Source organism: Astatotilapia calliptera, chromosome 23 (genome assembly GCF_900246225.1).
Source record: "Astatotilapia calliptera chromosome 23, fAstCal1.2, whole genome shotgun sequence".
Lineage (NCBI taxonomy): Eukaryota > Metazoa > Chordata > Actinopteri > Cichliformes > Cichlidae > Astatotilapia > Astatotilapia calliptera.
Window position 1 is genome coordinate 40,187,433 of NC_039323.1, and position 19,287 is coordinate 40,206,719.

General features: G+C 40.6%; 1 protein-coding gene and 1 long non-coding RNA gene across 3 annotated transcripts in view; one reads left to right on the forward strand and one right to left on the reverse strand.

Annotated features, from left to right (window-relative positions):
- LOC113016619 (NACHT, LRR and PYD domains-containing protein 3-like) overlaps positions 1 to 11,784 on the reverse strand; it is a 133,925-nt gene extending 122,141 nt beyond the window's left edge. The window contains exon 1 of the mRNA XM_026159560.1: positions 11,494 to 11,784. The gene's annotated coding sequence lies outside the window, so the exon portion shown is untranslated. The remainder of the gene's footprint in view (positions 1 to 11,493) is intronic.
- Positions 11,785 to 12,549: 765 nt separating this feature from the next.
- Positions 12,550 to 15,352, forward strand: LOC113016621 (uncharacterized). Of its 2 annotated transcripts, none has more exons than XR_003271273.1 (5): positions 12,550 to 12,739; positions 13,899 to 14,029; positions 14,284 to 14,391; positions 14,497 to 14,618; positions 14,695 to 15,352. It is a non-coding gene; the product is annotated as an uncharacterized LOC113016621 (long non-coding RNA). The 2 variants fall into 2 exon arrangements; XR_003271272.1 differs by having other exon boundaries at positions 14,761 to 15,352.
- The last annotated feature ends 3,935 nt before the right edge of the window (positions 15,353 to 19,287 follow it).

The window sequence follows — 19,287 nt, forward strand, 5'->3', positions numbered from 1 at the left end:
AACCGGCTCTTTCGGCTCAGATCACTAAAAAGAGCCGGCTCTTTCGGCTCCGAACCGGCTCTTCAGGTTGTTTTATTGCTTTAAGTAATTTATTATTAACAACAATATAAAATCATGCACACAATGAACTACTAATGTAAAAAATGTCTTTTTTATTTATAAATGTTTATCATATAAATATTCTTGTATTTATTCACAGCACACAAAATGTAAAAAAAAATAAATTATAAGTACAAAAACCAACTATTTACAATTCAACTTTTTTCCTTTTAAATTTTCAGCTTTTTTCCTTTTAAACCAATTCAAAACGAAAGAACACAAAACACTACAAACCACAACACAATAAAATATCAATTAAAATATGCAAAACAAAAAGAAAACATGAACAACCAGATCTTTAATTGACGGAAAGGTTGGCATTCAGGAATATCAAGTGCCTTAGCTTTGAGGAGCTGATCCGGTTTCTTCTGTCATTCATTATCTGTCCTGTTTTGGAGAAGATTCTCTCTGAGGGGACTGATGTTGCTACAATGCAAAGTCTCCGTGTCATCACCTGGGTAAGACGTGGATAAGTATAAGCCTTTGTCTCCCACCAGCTCAGTGGATCTGCACTTCTCTGGCAAAGGGGCTCATCAATGTAGGATCTCACTTCCAGTATTACATCTGCTGAGGGATTCCTTCTGGTAGTGTCTCTATTTGCTCGTTCTTCAAAGAACCTCCAAACAGCAGATGCTTGTTGCTCCTTTTGTTCATCCTCTTCTGCCTCTTCTCCCTCTTGGTTCCCTGGCAGTGGAGTTGGTTGGCTGGATCTTGCTGCTGCAGTTATTCTCTGAAGAGCTTCATCCACCGCTCTGTTGTCATTAAAGACCAGCTTCTTGAATCTTGGATCAAGAATGGTGGTTTCAGAGAGAACAGCATTATATTCCATTCTGTGGAATTTTCTGTCCATGGATGCACAGAGAGCATCCACCAACTCTTTCACTTTTCCAGTAGTTACTCTGGTTTGGTGTTCAGCTGTCACTCTCTGCAGACCCTTGCACAGGATTAACATTTTGGAGGCTGTGACATGGCTGAAAAAGAGTACATAACAAGTTTCAAAATTATGCTTTTTTAAAATTCAGCAGTATATTATTATTTATGATCATGTCTAATCTACTTTTCATACCAGCAATGCAACTAACTACGACTACTACTAATAATAATAATAATGCAATAACATTTGCACACTCACCTGTCTGCACTGATCTCCACGGTGACCTGCTCAAATGGCTCCAAAACAGTGCATGCCTGCTGTAGTACCTCCCATTCCTCATGGCTCAGAGGGTCAACCGGTGCATTGATAACTGCCAGGGTAGAGATGACAGCATCCTTGGACTCCAGAATCCGTTTTAGCATATGAAAGGTTGAGTTCCACCTTGTGATACATTCTTGTTTGAGCTTTAGCTCAGGCATGCCCATCTGTTGTTGGGTAGATTTGAGCTTGTGTGTGGCTGTTGTGCTCCTGTGGAAAAATTCCACTATTGCCTTCACTTTGTCCACAGCTGGCTTCATCACCTTCAAAGCATCTCTCACAACAAGGTTAATTGTGTGCGCAAGACATGGGTGGTGGGTCCATTTCAGGATTTTAATTGCTTTTGTTATGTTAGCTGCATTGTCAGTAACACAGCAAACCACTTTCTTTTCCACATCCCACTCTTTTGCCACTTTGAGCAGCTCTTCTGCTAAGTTCTCAGAAGTGTGTCTGTCACTGAACTCAAAACAATCCAGAAGACAGGATACCATTTTATAATTTTCAATAAAGTGACACGTAACTGACAAGAAGGATGTGGTGGTTTGGGATGTCCAGCTGTCAGTTGTTAGACACACTGCTGTGGCTTTTTTAACCCTCTCTTGCAGTGATGCACGTTCTCTTTCATATATGCCTGGGATGATTTTTTGGGAGAGAGCCTTCCTGCTTGCCTATTCATATTGTTTGTGGAGCCAGCTCTATATGAAATTCTTTTCTTGCAGACTCTACACTCTGCCTTTGTACTGTCAATAAAATTGAAGTGGTTCCAGATTTTGCTTGTTTTCTTGGTTGCTTCATTCATTTTCTTTACTGTACCTTTCTAAATTGACGACGTTGTCTCTTGTTGTTGCTCTCTTTCTCTCTCTCCCTCCTGCTCTGTTCGTGTTCTACTGCTGCTGTGAGTGTAACTACCGCCCCTCCCCCCTCTGCCCAGCGCTGAGCAGAGGCGGGAGGGGCACAAACACACAGCTGTGTTTGCTTCCCTCCCCCCTCTGCTCAGCGCAAACACAAGGCTCAGGTGTGGCATTAAGCGAAAAAGGTTAGTGAGAGGGCAAGAGAAAGAAAAAAAAACCCCACGGCTCCCAATAAGGAGCCGGCTCCCGTCGTTCACTTCAAAGAGCCGGCTCTAAGAGCCATTTCGTTCGCGAACGACCCATCACTAGAAAAGAACTCATCATATTTTAGTAAGCTGGAAAAGTGTAGACAGCAGAGAAATCTAATCTCAAGCTTGTTGATAAATGGGACTGAATGTAAAGATTTCAGAAAGATTGAAAAGGAAGTCTTCACTTTTTATTCCAAATTGTACTCCTCAGAATATTCAGCAGCTGATTCTGATAGTTTCTTTGATAAGATTCATAATCTCATCCCATGTATTGACAAGCCTTTCAAAGATCTGTGGGATTCAGAGTTTAAAATTGAGGAACTGGATTTGGTGGTCATGAAAATGGCATTAAACAAGTCCCCAGGGACAGATGGACTTACTACTAATTTTTGGACAGGAGAATTCAGTTACCACATTTGACAGTGACAGTAATAAAATTTGGAATACTTGCTGAGAATGCAGATTTTGACCTGTTGATTAGGACGATTTTGTTAATGGGAAAATTTTTTCTTCACAAATGCAGATACTTTAAAGCTAAACCATGTATAAACAGATGGCTGAATGACTTTAGACTCTGGGCTAAATCGCTGAAACTTGTGAATAACAAGAAAGCCCATAAACTTGTTGTTTTATTTAACGAGTTTAATCTATGTAAAAAAAAAACCTCCCTATTTTATAATCACGACTGCCCTTTTTTTGCACGTTATTTTTTGCCTTTGGTTCAAATCCTTCAATGACTGTTCTTTCTTTTTGTGCTAACTCTTTTAGCTTTGTGCTTATTGTTGTTGTTGTTGTTGTTTTTTTGTTCGTTTTGTTTGTTTGTTTTGCTATAATGCTCAACAGGGGCGGAGCGTGGGGGTGGCTTACTGGGCTTAAGCCCGGGTTGTTTTGTCAGAAGCCCGGGGTCTTTTGGAGTGTAATTTTTCATAGTTAGATGCCTGGCTGACAACTGTATAAAACAAAAAGTACACACAATATTCGAAGCACATAGTGCACACTGTGGGAATTTACGACTGTGCGTGAATCCCCCCCTGATATTGGTATGATCCGAGCTCAGGCACTAAGCGACTGAGCGAGGGGGCGGGGCAGCTGCTGCCAGCAGTGAGTGCGCTGTTGGAGAAACAAAACCAGCCATACTAAGGAGAGCTTAAGTTTGACCAGGTACCAAAGAAAATCATTCGTACTGTACAAATAATGTAAATATGACGGTGCATCACGAAAGATTGATATCAAACTGATCACTTGACCAATATTACCTTACTTGCTCTTCGAGTGAATCAACAAATGGCAAAATGAAAAGCCGAACAAATGCTATTTTTTTAGAGAGTCTTAGCTTACGTGTGTTTATTTCATATTTTCAGTTCTTACCCTCCCCGACTAAATCGGTTTCAGTTATGTACTGAAACATAAGAATGGACATTCGAGGCTTCTTTCAAAGAAAAAACTCAGGTAGATGTTATTTTATATATTATGTTTTGTATGTTGGTCATTTCTATGCAAAACAAGAGGGATTTCAGTACACAGCAGGATATTCACATTTGTAACCAGATATTTACATACACTTTAGGGAGAAAACATAAAACATTTTTACTGTACAACATCAATTTAGATTAAACTTTTGTTTTAGATAAATATTGAAATATCTTTTGAATTAGTTAAATGTCAGAATAAAGAGAGACAGAGCTGTCTATTTATTATCACTTTCATCATATTAAGGAGTACATATACACTAAGTTTATTGTTAATTAATAAGAAAACTCCAGACGATTCCATTCTGAGCTGAAGAAGCTTCTGATAGGTTTGTAGAGTCCATGTGAGTAAACTGGTGGCACACCTGTGGATGCATATAAGGCAAAACACAGAGCCTGTTTCTTTGACATGGGAACATCAAGAGATATCAACCAAAACACCAGAAAAAGAACTGTGGAGCTTCATAAGTGTGGCTCAATCTGAATACAATTTGGTGCCATTTGCTATTAAGAAATACAGATAGTTTCTCTCTTTACTCTTAAAGTTAACAAATATGTTTTTATATTTATCAATCTAAAAAAATAAACATTTAGTCTGATTTGATGTTACAATTAAAAAAGTGTTTTTATCTGAAGAGTAAATATCTGGTTTCAACTGTATATTTGATGATTGTCAGCACAAAGAGGGAGAGAGAGGAGAACGAGGACAGAACAGATGAACAAGAGCAGGTGAGACACACATGTTAGTCAAATGGTTGTTTACCAAAAGTATCACCGTATCATAGGTCCTCATGTATCTCGTACCTAGTGTTTCTTTTTAGGTTTGTTATTTTTCAAATTCTGTATTTATTAAGTTCTGCAGGCTTGTTTGTACAACAAGGCTAAATAATTATATAAACTTTTCTGAATCTAAATAGTGGACTTTGGTAGAATTACAGTTTTTTCTGATTGCTTGAGCACATTTTTTGTAACTATTGGCTAATTTTGCAAAACTCTTCACACAAATAAGAAAACCTGTCACCCAATAATCAAAACATTGTAGTTCTCTTGCAAAAGCAAACACAGCTAGATTAACTCTTCACACCTTCGTAAAAATGGTGTTTCCGTATCAAACAGTACACACAAGCCATCATCTACTAAGCACACAATGCGCCAACTGCACACTGATGGTATGAATACAAAACACATCTGGCTTTTGCTTTCTCTGTGCACAAGGTAGGCTATGTCAGTTTGAGCTCATACTTCTGTCATAGATCCATAAGCATAGAGGGATCCAAACTTCAAGTACTGGTGTTTATTCAAACACATCAAAACAAACACAAGTGTTTATTTCCAAGTATAGGATTATTTGCAATCGCCATAATGACTATATGGGTTACTTGGTCTGCAGTGAACATGCTTCCTCTGCCCCAGCATCTGCTCATCTAGCAATTCTGTAAAGTAACAATTTCAGTATTTTTACATCAATGGTATTGGTGTGTTTCTCATTGGCATATGGCAGTGCTACAAATCTTTGTGCGAAGTGACTGTACTGACCGATTCTCATTTCAAGATGTCCTTATGGTGCTTGCTACAGTGTAGCGGCTCGAGTTAGGCTGGACCCGTTGGCCAGCTACCCTCAGGGTCATTCCACGGTTGATTACATGGTTGACTACATGGTCCACTATTGTAGCTCTGATGTCATCAGCAATTCTATTTCTTACTCTTCCTACCCTTCCTCTCCCCCCTCCTCATCTTCCTCTCCCTCCTCCTCGTCTTCCTCTTGCTCCTCCTTGTCGTCCTCTTCATCCTACTTCTTCACCTCCACGTCCTCTTCCTCGGCCTCCTCTACTTCTCACTCTTCCTGCTCCCTCCATTGCACTCCGCACACACAGCTTACCTGTATTATAGTGCTTAGGCTGATTGCAAAGTGAACTAATTATCTAAAAAAGTTTTCACATGTGAAAGTGTGCCAGACAGTTGGCAAATTAGTGTTAATGATAGCCATACATGTGTATACTTTTGCTAGGAGTGTGTTGGAAATTTGGTAATTGAGTGTTGTGCAGTGAATTGTGCCTACAGTTTTGCAAAGTGTGTGTTACAAAATTGCAAACTGAGTGCAAAGCAGTTTTTGTGCTTTTAGTTTTGCAAACTCAGTGAGTGGTTTTGCTATAAGTCTGAATAGTTTTAGAGATTGTGCTACAGGAATCACAGTTAGGGTTTAAGCATTCAGAAAAAACTGTAAAAAACAAGTGTAGTGCAGGTCTATGATGGTTTTTAGTGCTATCATCTAGTTCTGATTCTGGTTCTGTCTTGGTTAAGTCCCAAGTAGTCCTGATTTTGAACTGTTGTAGTCCTGTTTTAATTCTGGATCAGTTCTGGGTCTGGTTGAATTGGGGTTTAGTCCTCGTGTCTTGATACAGCCCTGACCTTGTTCTGCCTTGCTGCTTAATTAAAAAACTCGTTTAAGGTGTCCTGCACATGTGATATATATTTTTCCCTATATGAAGTCATTCTTTTTTGAACAGAGCCTATTAATCTTTCAGTCATTTCTACCCCCCCCCCAAAAAAAAAAAAAAATCCCACATGCATACTACTCTTTGGGCTAAGCCCCGGGTGTTTCAAATATCTGGCTCCGCCTCTGATGCTCAACTGAGGATGTAACATAATCGGATTAATTATGGTGCCTTGTATGTTATACTGTTGTTTGTAAATAAAGTTTAATTAAAAAAAAAAGTTTCTGTCGCCATTTTAGTTTTTAAAAGACGTCGTGATAAGGGCGGGTCTTACTGTGAACCTGCGCGCTCATTGGCTAATAACTTGAGATTGACAAGCCGTTATCCAATGAGCGCGCGGCTTCTCCCAACATAAAGTAGTTTCCTTTGAAAAACCAAAGTCTGATTATTTTTGCCTCCACTGACGGAGCCTGTTGTTCCCGCCACAGAGACACAGTAATGTCAGAGCGGTGTTAACACTCACCTGCCTCAGCACAGCTCTCACTCTCCTCCTGCTCTCTCAGCTAAACTCACTTCCTCTCTACTTACAGGAAACCAGCGCTCAGAGGAGCCGACCGGCCTCACGTTTCACCCACAGACACGAACAGTGTGGAATTATTTTATGTCATAAGAAGAAACATATTCATGTTAACACTCACCTGCCTCAGCTCCGCCTTCCTCCTCCTGCTGCTCTGAACGGAGGATCAACACTTTCACTTTCAAGGTTCAAGGTTCAAGGTTCTTTATTTGCCACATGCATAGTTATATAAGTATAACACACAGTGAAATGTAGCCTGACACGCTCCTCGACATGTGCAAAAATTGGGGGGGTAGAGGAAGAACATTATATATATATATATTGGGTGAATGTACAGTAGTAGCAGCAAGCAGGTGAATTCTGTACATTAATATGAATAGACATCTGACTATTTTACAGGATAGACAATATAAACATATTTAAAATTAAAGGAATTTGAAATGTACATTGTTTCACTGCTCCTCCCTAAACACAGAGGATGCTGGGACTTGTAGTTTTTACCTTGTGTGATATTTATGGCTGTGACACTTGATCACAGCACGAAAACTTCCTGCAAACATGTCACAGGCGATAAAAGTTTCACATTAAAGGTGAAGTTATTTTTCTGTCTCATGTTCAATAAACAGTGAGCTGGGAAAACTGAAGAACAGACTTCAGACGTTCCCTGCAGAGTTTCTGCTGCTCGGTCGTCTGCATGTTGCTGAGACTGAGCTGATGATGAAGCTGTGACGGGTTTATGGCACGTTTGGTTCTGGAGAAGAGTTTTACTGTCGGTGCAGGTGAAATGATCAGAGGTTACAGCCTCTGGTTAAAGTGGAGGCAGCGATCAGGACGGCTGAGCAGCAGAGGTCTCGAGGGTCCTAAAGTGTAAAAGCATCAGTGTTAGTAACACAAAGATGACAGAATGGGATCATCCACACAACACTAACATCTAAATCCACGGCAGGAACTCTTCCAGTGTCCTGAAAAATCTGTGTGCATGATGCTGAGATTAAAATCTGTCTGATCATCTTAATGCAATATTTACTAAAGTCTGGTAGAAGTTTTACTGATTTCCAGTCCACTTAGCAGACGTGTGGATAGGTGGTGGGTTGTAGAGCAGACTGAAAGCTTTAAGTTCATCCTCTGATTAAAAACTCAGACCCACAGATACAGGAAGTATAACCCCGGTGTAAGAAAGGAAACAGCAACACGGCAGCCATCTTTTTCCTCCCATGATGACCAGTGTCCCAGCAGAAGCTGGGGTTTGTTAGATCCTGTTCGATCCAGAGGAAACAGGCTAAAAGAGTCGATTAGGGGGGATCATGGTTTTATTATGTGCTCGTTATGATTGAAGCTCTGGTTGTGTGTTAGAGACAGAACCTGCAGATTCCTCCACTCTGCCTCCTCCTCTGCAGGAATCAGCCTCTTGGCTGGTTTTATTCACCAACGTGAATAAAATCATCAAACTAATCCAAGTTCATTGTGAAATGCCTGAAAATGGAGGAATAAATCTGTCAGTTACCGTATAAAGTTTGAGTTTGTCAGTGTTTTACACGGAGACGGTCGTCAGATGTTGAATGTTTAGCATGAAAGTTCCACATCTGGAGAAACCTTCAAGATTAAAGCCAGTGAAAAGTGAAGAGTTTCTGCAGCAGCCGCACTTCCTGCAAATCTGTTCTTTCAAAATAAAGTGAAGAGTCTAAATTTATATTCACGACAGGTTTAAAGGTGAAGGTGGTCACATGGTTTTAGTGGAATGCCTACGTGGGCGCGTCTGAGTGATTTTGATTCAGATTCGTGCAGCGTGGAGCAGTAAACACTTGTTTTTGTTCATCTGGACTCGTGAAGGATTCCAGTTAGCACATTTCCAGCCAATGAAACGTAACTACAGATGAAGACAAACACATTTAAGCTGCCTGACTCTCGCGTGTGCACAGCAAAATCTCCAGTGTTAAATTAACACTGGAGAGTGTCTATATGGGTCCACACCTCTGAGTGTTAAATACAACACTGTTGAGTGTTAAATTAACACTTTTGACAGTGTTATATGTTTAAAAGTAACCTAGTCAGTTTTGAAGATTAACAAGATAAGAGATAAGATAAGATAAGATAGAACTTTATTAATCCCTCGGGTGGGTTCCTCTGGGAAATTTGATTTCCAAAAAAAGCACAGCAACGACCGAAGTTACAGTTACAGAATTGTTATATATATATATATATATAAATATATATATACACACACGCGCGCGCGCACACACACACACACACACACACACACACACACACACACACATATATAAATACAGAAACAAATATAAATAAAATATACAAAGGGGATAAATAGAATAAATAGGAATAAAAAATAAAAATACAAGTGAATTGCACATTTCAAGTCTTGAGTCTATTGCACTGTTGACTATTTACAAAAAGTATTGCACAAGGTATTGCACAGTGAGGTGAAGAGGCACTACAGCTTAGTTGTTCCCCCCTCCTTTGTCCTCCTGTTTCCCCTCCCTCTCCCCTCCAGAGAGGAGTTAAACAGTCTGATGGCGTGTGGGACAAAGGAGTTTTTAAGTCTGCTAGTTCTTGTCTTGGGGAGAAGCAACCTGTCACTGAACAGACTCTTCTGGTTGTTAATGGCCGTGTGCAGAGGATGCCTGGCATTGTCCATGATGTCCATCAGTTTCTTTAATGTCCTTTTCTCTGCCACTGTCACCAGAGTGTCCAGCTTCATGCCGACCACAGAGCTAGCCCTCCTGATCAATTTCTCCAGCCTGGAGAAATGGCTAACACTGAGCAGTGCTGATTTTCTAACACTGGAAAATAACTCAAAATGTTAGAAATATTCTACACCCCCCCCCTCCCTCCCACTGTGAACATGAATTGAATATTCAGAAGACATTTGTTTAAATAGTTCTACAAATCGGAGCTGTTGGTGTGTCCTTGGATTGTGTGGTAATAATATTAGAGCCTGCAATCTTTCTAACTGAATCTCTACTATGAGTCATGTTACCTGAGATTAATTCTATGTTTACCTGTCAGCCTGGACGAATGTGCTGTGTGAAGGAAATTAAATTAAATCAGATCTGAACTGCATACAGTTAAGGAACCTGTTCATATTTGATTGAAATATGAACCAGTGATTTTTTTTGATTGCTGATTCCAAGAGAGTCTTTGTGGAAATCCTGTTTGGCTTTTTGTTATTTTAATTGTCTTTTTCTGTTTTCCAGAACAGTTCTCCACAGTCGCTGTCCACATGGGTCAGTGAGACCAAGAAGCACTCTGCTAATGTGTGGACTCTGACCAGCAACATCCAGCAAGACCCAGACAGCGTTTTCTATCTCCCAGCTGGAGTTTTTGTTTGTCTGTGACTAGGGATGGGTATCGAAAACCGGTTCTTGTGGAGAACCGGTTCCCACTGTTTCAATTCCTTGGAACTGTTTGCCATTTTTGCAAACGATTCCCTTATCAATTCCAGTCGCCCCGAATGACGTCACCACATTGCGGAGCATCATTTACCTGGCAGGAAACACGGCGCCTAAGCGGCTCAAACGCTCAAAAGTTTGATTATACTTTACGAGAACGGATGACAACAGGGGACCTTGCAATACTTGCAAAGTGGATATTTCATTTAAGGGAGGAAACACTACGAATATGCAAAAGCATTTGCTCACAAAAGACGCGATGACCTTAAATGAATCTCGTGAATCTCAACCCAGCAGCAGCAGTAACGTTTGCACGTCCTCTCCCGTTAATGCGGCAGGTAAATAATCAACTAACAGTGCATATTATGTTAGCGCGATCTGCCTTATTACAAAACCTGCTATTACTGTGCATTTAGGTGACCATGATGAGAGAGACAGACAGAGTCTGGCTGGCTCAGGTGCTGGCAGTTGTTGCTGCAGTCTACCGGTGTCCTTTCAGGCCAGGATAGACGAAGCAGTGACTAAGTTTGTGGTAAAAGGTTTGCACCCATTTGCCACAGCAGATGCCCCTGATTTTCGGTAAGTGAATGTGTTTAATTGTAGGCAGGGTGTAATGGAGGAGGTCACTTTAAGAGGGATGGACTTGACCTCCTGACTATGAATGATGTAGATGATAAGGTGCTGACTCTATGAATCCACAATCTCAACAGGGTTGTCCGATAAGAACAGATGGCGTATCCACAAAATCCACTGCCACTCAGGTATCTGCCGTTCACTCATTTATTAACAAGAATCCGAAGCACACATCCATAATGTGAGTGAGGGGATTTAACAGGCTGTAAAATGCTATATGCCGTGTGGTGAGTGATGGTGTGGTTTCTGTTGGAAAGAACATAAAAGTCTTCCATAATTATGTGAACAGAGTGAATTAAATGTGTAATACAACAATACAAACAATACTGGATAGTGGAACATTCAACCAAAATAAGGGAGTGTCAACAAATGCTAATTTTACTATTTACATAAATCCTAACTAGGCACTTTACATCAGAGCTAACATGAGAAATTAGTGACGGTCCCTTAATGACCGCACGGCAGAGGCTGCTTCGCAGTAAACGGCAGTAACAATCGGTAAACAAAGTAGGCGCCAAGGATTAAACAAGGGAGGATAATGGCCGCAGCAAAGAACAAACACGATAAAACACAGAAACTTACAGTCTCATGGACGCACACCGCTAACAGCATTAGAAGGAACGAAAATCCACACGGTGAGTAAACTCTGCTGACTCTTCCCACCTGCAGCTCCGACCGAACTCTCTGCGTCGACGTGTGCGTAGTGATGAGGTAGAATTGTGTCTTCTGATTGGCGAAGAGAATGGGTTGCCTCACCGCTCATTGGCTAAACGGCAGCAGTATGCTGATATCTTACTCCGCAGATGTGGCTCCGTTCATGAGTTCTGCGAACTGGCTGGCCTTTTGTACACAGGGACATTACTGGATATTCTTGTGTAATTGCTACAGATTAATTTATGTTATACTTTGTTATTGCTACAGAAGAATATTTATTTTATTATTTTACATTTACAATTTCTTTTCCTGGGGACCCTGTGACACCCCATTGAAGAGCCGTAGGCTGGATCTCTTAAGATCTCACTGCTGTGTTTGTAAGGCCATGTTACTCCTAAATTTATATCTTGTTCAAAGAGAAGCTATAAAACAAAGTTCTAAGCTAATCGACCTTAGTGTTCTCCTTTTTTAAAAAGAATAGATAAAGAATCGAATCGTTAAACAGAATCGAAAATGGAATCAAATCGTGAAAATCTTATCAATACCCATCCCTATCTGTGACTGGAGAGTCAGATTTTTGTTGAGCTTCACACTTGCAGAGGTAAGTCAGTTTGCAGAGATCCCTCCCACCCTGGCTTTTATGTCCTAGATTTCTTATCTGAAACAGTAATATTTCAGTGACTGCTGCTTATACCACACGTTAATACACGCTACTGATCCCTGATAGGAGAATCATCAATTTTGGCAACAAAGAAGCCTGGTGGATGTTTGTTTACAGTCTGATGATGGGACATCATGCGCTGCATCTTCAAAGTTTGCCTCCTCATTATTATTCATACCCAGTAATGTGAAGTATGCTCATATCTACTATAACTGAACCAACCTGGTGCTCTTCATTTATGGAGGCTGTTGAGTCTGAATGTTGTGTATCTCGTGTTCTCTGGGCTTTGTCCTCAGTCTTTTCGCAGGATCAGAAAACAAAACCAGGAGGCGCGTAAATGTTTCTTCTCCATGATGTTTCTTCAAATGTTTCTTCTGGATGATGATAAGACTGTGACACGGGATGCCACCTTTGGTCTTGTGATGAAGCAAAGGTCAGGAAGAAGTGGGATTAACTGGTACCCACATCTGAGAAGGATGTACAGGGGCACCTGCAGCCAAATCCAAGCTTCAGGTTAGTTGTAGTTGCAGAACGCTATAGACTGAGACAGCTGAGGCATCAAATGTTTGATTAAACGGATGAACAAGAGAAGTTTCTTCCCCATAATTATCACTTCTTTGTCATGGCGGGGTGCGCCGGTGTGTAATGGAAACAGGACCCAAAAGCAGATGAGGACGAGGAGTTGAAGGTTGAACAGAAAAAGTGATCCTTTATTAGATGACGGCAGAAGTAAACCAGGAAACCAAAGTAAACTGACAAGACACTAAGAAACAAAATACTAAACGGTACTGAGACCAAAAACTATAACTATGACTGAGGTGGAAATAAACAGGCTAAGACTATGACTAACGCGGAAATGACAGACGAAACCTAGACCTATGACTGAGGTGAGGTAAACAGACGACCCGACAATGACATGCAGAAAACAGAGGGCTTAAATACATACATGAGGTGATCAGGGGAAGTGGAGACACATGGGGGAAACAGCTGACTGACATAAACCTAAATGACAGGACCAGGAGGAGGAAAGCTAAATACAATGAACAAAGAACACATGACACTGTCAGAATAAAACGGGAAATACTAAAACTAGACATGACAACACAACTTAACAGACCTAATACGTGAAGAATAATACAAGAACCCAAAACATAGAAAACCAAGGGAACAATAATAAATAACAGCTTAAACTAAAGCTAGATAGGAAATGACACAAAACTAATCACATATCAAAATGAGACAAATACAAAAATGAACTCAGAGCGCTGGGTCAGAGACCCAGCCTGTGACATTCTTAAAATCTGTAGCAACTTCAAGTCTGTCAGCGTGCTGAGCATGCTCAGAATGTGACAATATATTTTTGTTCAATATTTAATTTCTTTCAGTTGCAATTGTTAAATGAAAAAAAAATAAAAAAATATATTCTTATAATTTAGCAAACTAATTTATCAAAAAAAATATACATATATCTGTATTAGTTTTAATAAATTAATTTGACAGCTGTATTGAAAATACCATATTGTATTCATACAGAATCAGTTTGGTATCATTGTTTGTCTGATTGTTGAAACTAAGAGCTGCTTTGATCTGTTAAGATCTAAAGTATCCAAAGTTGAGCTCTGATGTTTCTTCACCCCTGTGTGTGTGATATGTGATTCCTACATGCTGGCAGAGCAGAGCGGCAGTTTGTGCTCACAGATGGTGACGGTGTGGAGAGACGGTGGTGTTTCCTCAGAAGAACCAGCAGAGTCACTTGCTGACTGATGTTCGTCTGCACTGCACAGAGGAAATCAGCTGACCGAGGTTTGTCCAGTGACGTGTTATGAAATGTATATTTTGATTTTATGCTTACAGTTATGATTTTCTTGACAGAGGCTCTGCAGAGGTTAGACAAAGCAGAGAAAGAATGTGCTTTACATTTTACTGTGATTTATTGAGATATTTGTTGCCTGATGTTCAGCAGGAATGGAGAAATAGAATCAAAGGGAGATGTTTTTGCTGTTTTTGTAATGATGTAAGTAAATCTTCAATATTATTTATTTGCTTGGTTATATTAGGAGTGTTTCTGAGTGAGGGGGGAGGAGTCATCATCCAGGTAAAGTGACGTGGATCAGTGGATACACTTGTCTCCCCTTTAAAGGAGACGATCCAAGTCATCCTTAAATGTTAGCGCTTTCAAATACACAAACATTTTTAAAGGACAAAAATGAACATCCAACTTTGACTGTAATACAAAATAAATCTTTGCATGTGTGTTTTCAAACTCTCAGATGGGCAGCATATCAGTCTTGGACTGTGTAACCTGCCGGAGCAGCACTGAATGACCACCACACACGAGCATGTTCCTGCAACATTCAGCATCTGATCCTTCATCTGTGTGCTTCTGCTTTTGGTAAGTAGAGTTACCCAACTCCAGTAACTCTAAACACATGCCATCCATTTCTAACGGCCTGGTTACTTCCTGTCAGTTACTTTAGAAACCATGTGGTCACCTGACCTAACACTGTTTCTTCTTCTTCCCCTTAATGTTCAAGTGTCACGTGTCAAACAGCTGGAGAGGAAACTACACCAGTGTACTGGGATGTTTCAGCAACACGTGCCAGATGCTGTTCCTTCATGGTGACATCACCAGAGACAGCCCCGCCCACCTCAGGACCTCGCCATTGATCATGATGATTATAATGATGACAGCGAGCGAAACTAAGACTGTAAAAATCCACGACCAGAATGTTTCTTTCTAATTATGAATGAATACTGAGAGCCTCTTTCTGTGTTTTGTCTGTTTTGGGTTTTTACCTCATTTGTTACTAACAAAGTTCACAAACTCACACAGTTTACATTCTGTATGTTTCCATCTTTACCAGCCACACTCTAACTGCATTTAAGAAAATAATCCTTAGAAATCGTCGTTTTTCTCTTTTGTAATTGATGATAATTCAGTGAATATACTGCGCTGCTTCCTTTATTGCGTCACACATTGCTTTAAGTTTTTCAGTGTCCAGTTATTTTTTACTGCTGTTTGAATTCTCTGTATGTTTGACCCTGTAGACTGTTTGATGGACTGCTCGTCTTCCTGTTTGTTACCGCCGCCTGTTTTTTAATAAAGATTTGGATTTCTGACTTCAACACAGCCTCTGCGTGTCCTCCCTTTGTGTCCTCTTCCTCTGTGAATGTGCTGCATGTGTCACAGATTCCTTTTATTAACAGCTTTCCCACAGTGAGTTGCATCAGCATTCATTCACAGCACATTTCAGAAGGATTCAGATTAATACAGTGATCTTACAGTCAGAATGATCCTGACAGAGTGCCACTGTAAATGATCTTTCATCAGGTACATTTTAAAGTTCAGTATTTCAAAGCAGGAGTTATGAAGAATCATGCTGGCATTAGGACTAATAATATGTACTTACAAAGTCAAAGTTTTTTAATTATGCTAGAATATTGGAAGACAATCAACTTTTAGTGTTTTCCACATATTAATTATTCTGAAATAGAGACGGTGACCCTAACTGTACAGAAGCACTAAACAACTGACAATCTAACAGACATCATTGGCCTGAGCCGTCATGCACAGTGAGTCTGATCCTTTGCTGTGAGAGTCTGACAAGCATGTTTCTGGTCAGTTTGGAAGAAATAATATCACAATGTTGATCTTTTTTTTCAATATTCCTTCTCTTTTACAACATAAACTGTGATCAAAGCTACTTATGTTCACAGCATGTAATAATACTGACAGTCCAGGGCATTGTGGTCTGTTGAGCTAGGGTTAGGGTTAGCAATTCAGACATATGTAATCAATATTAAACGTCTCTGACGTGGGCCACTGTCCGCAGTGTTGGGAAATCCATACCAGGCTGGAAGGAGTCAAGGTAGGTGAGCATCCACGAGAAGACACAGCAGATGCATCCTACTAATACTGACAGGACCAGGAGACTCCAGAAACCGAGCATCTTCTCTTCAGTGCCATCCTCTCCTGTCACCCTCTCTGCCCGCAGCTCTTTGAGTATGGGGTAGATAAGGGTGCAGAGAAACCCTTATTACTAATTTGTATTATAATTCAATTTTCATGAAATATTCATATTCAGTATTGGTCCTTTTATATTATAACCACGTATCCACCCAGGCTCATGGTGGGGCAGGGCTCTGTCCTGGGATGCTTGAGTACAAGGTAATGTACACCTGACCAGGTATCCAGTCTGTCAGAATTGTTTTCAATATTTGGTTCAAAAACATGAGTGACAACAAAAATCCAACTAGGATTCTTGCATATGATGAATGAAGTCTGTCTTTGACTGTATTGTCCAGCTGATCCATCAAACCCCCAGCAGGTGAACCTTATTCATGACATAACACGGCAACAATGTAAAAAATGAAACAGCAACAGTCTAAATGTAAAGTGCATTCTAATCTCCTCTTCAATAAATCATATGCAAAGAGTCATTCAGGACTGTAAAACGTGAACTACAGAACCCAGAGTCTTCATCATTAAATCTCTGGTTGCTTCATTTTTCTATCCTATATCAGATACTTTAAGGTTAGGTTAGGTGAAGTTGCATTCTCATGGTGAGGCAAAGTGCTTTATGTGTGTGTGTGCGTGTCATGAACGGCTATAAAAGGCCTATAATTAAAGAACAAAGCGGGGTTTGAGTTCGAGTTGCGGCAGACTGTCACTACTTGTAAATGGAACGCAGCCTTCCTGTGGCGGACAGCTAATAACAGGAATCGGACGCGGTCCACCCAAGTCCACAGCAACCACCATAGCAACCGCCTAGCATGACCTTAAAAACATATTCGGTCTTCATAACTATCAAAAACATGAAATGATTTGCAAAGTGTGAACGTGTTACAGCTGCAGAGAGCTATGGCGGTATCTTTGGAAGCTGTTTACATAGCTAATAATATACAATGTAACCATGGAGACAGTCAGTCACTTGAGCTAGCGGTGCATGTTTACTACAGTGAATAAGGTGATTGCGTGCACAGCGTCCACACGCTGCAGAGGGTAAAGACATTACTTCAATATTGTTTTATATTGATGTATATTTGCCTTCTGTTGACCATCACCTCAGGTTCACATCACAGTTTCAGCAGACAGATGCACACTGTCTAAATATGAACACATTCAAAAACTCATGTCTCAGAAATAAGCACAGCTGTTCATGTTTGTCATTAGAGTTTTATTTGTAAGAAAATTATGAGCTTCATATTGTGCATCAAATAAAAGAACATTTCACAACTCTGAGTCAACAGAAACAGGAAACAGAAATGTCTCTAATGTAGACATGTACAGTGTAGTGTAAGCATTAAAAGATCATAAAGGAAACACTAACATTCATGTGAAACTAACTGTAATAAAAAAAATGAACAGGTGCTTTATAGATGTAAAAGAAAGAATCTGAAAACAACACTTTTTTGGTCTAAGTGATCAAAGTAGAAAACAGAACTGATGTTCAAGAACAAACCATAGCTGCACTAATATTACACATCTCCATTGTTGTGGTGAACAGACATGTTGCTTTTAAAACCACATGCAGTGTGTGACCGTGACTGTTCACTGAGACCATGAACGCCACTTCGCTGAAGCCTTCGCCTTCTTCTTCTTCTAAATTGGAAGAAGAAGGAGCACGAGCTGCTTTGATCTACTGAAAGGAAAAAGCAGAACATCTGAGCTGAAACCATTAAGACAGGAACAATCATTCAATGCAGTGTCTCAGGTGGCTTAGCCTGTTACAACTGTTGATACAAGCTACACACACACACAGCCTTATGGGTACAGTAGTCTCCTGCTACACCTCCTTTTAGCTAAAGACATACTTCATAATGACTCACTCAGCTCACAAGAACAGGAATGCAGAGCATTATCAAACGTTAAAATGATACACATCTCTCACTTGTTCACTTACATTTAAACGAAACACATAATTGTAAACATCTCTAACAGCCTAAGCCAGCTTTGAATAGGGCCTGAATGGATAACTTCAGAGAATTACACATCCAATCTTACACGAGGTCTCACCGCTCGACCAGATCTGGTAACAGTCCCTGTTGGTGTGAGGTGGCTCCTATTTCTCCTTAGAAAACCTGTCTGTCTCTACCACATAAGATCTGGGAGCACTGGCAGGTCCAACTACTGCTCCAGTGGTTCCTTCAGTAGTAATCCACACCTTCTGTCCTGACTCTATGTCTGCGGTTGTAGTGTTTTGCCTGCTCACGCCTCCCCTCCTCATCCTTCTCGCGAAAAGCCTGTAGGTCGGGCCACTTTGGCACCAGCTTCGCAGCAGCTTGTGGCAGAGAGGTACGCAGGTGTCTCCCCATGAGCAACTGTGCCGGTGAGAGCCCATGTTCCAGTGGGGTGGCCCTGCATGCTAGCAGTGCTCTGCTGTAGTCACAGTCCTTTCAAATCTTTAATGGTACGATCAGCGCGTTCTGCCTCCCCGTTGGCTTGGGGGTACCTGGGGCTGCTCGTTTCATGTGTGAACTGGTACTCTTTAGCAAAGTGCTTGAACTGTTCTGATGAAACTTGCGGCCTGTTGTCCGATACCACAGTTTCGGCAACTGCATGTCTTGCAAAGGCCTCTTTTATAGCATTAATAGTGACCTCTGCTGTTGTGTCTCTCAGTTCAGCAAGTACCAACGACCAGATTTGGTGTGTGGTAGTAACAGGCAAATGAACTTTTGTTTTTTAATGATTTGAATATATATGAATGCTTGTGCATAAATACACAAACAATACACATATGCTTTCATGCTTTCAATTGTGTCATTTACGTGATCTAGGTCAGCGGTCTCCAACCTTTTTTGCACCACCGACCAGTTTATGCCCGACAATATTTTCACGGACCGGCCTTTAAGGTGTCGCGGATAAATACAACAAAATAAAACTAGTACCGGTACCGAAAAAGAAGATTTATTCATAACACACGTGAAAAGACCCAGGAAAACCGAGTTAATGATAAAAACGATAACAAAATAACGCTGAAAAGCAATAAAAACCCTGAAAACCAGACATTTCACACCTGAGCCTCAACTCTCGCGGCCCGGTACCAAACGACTCACGGACC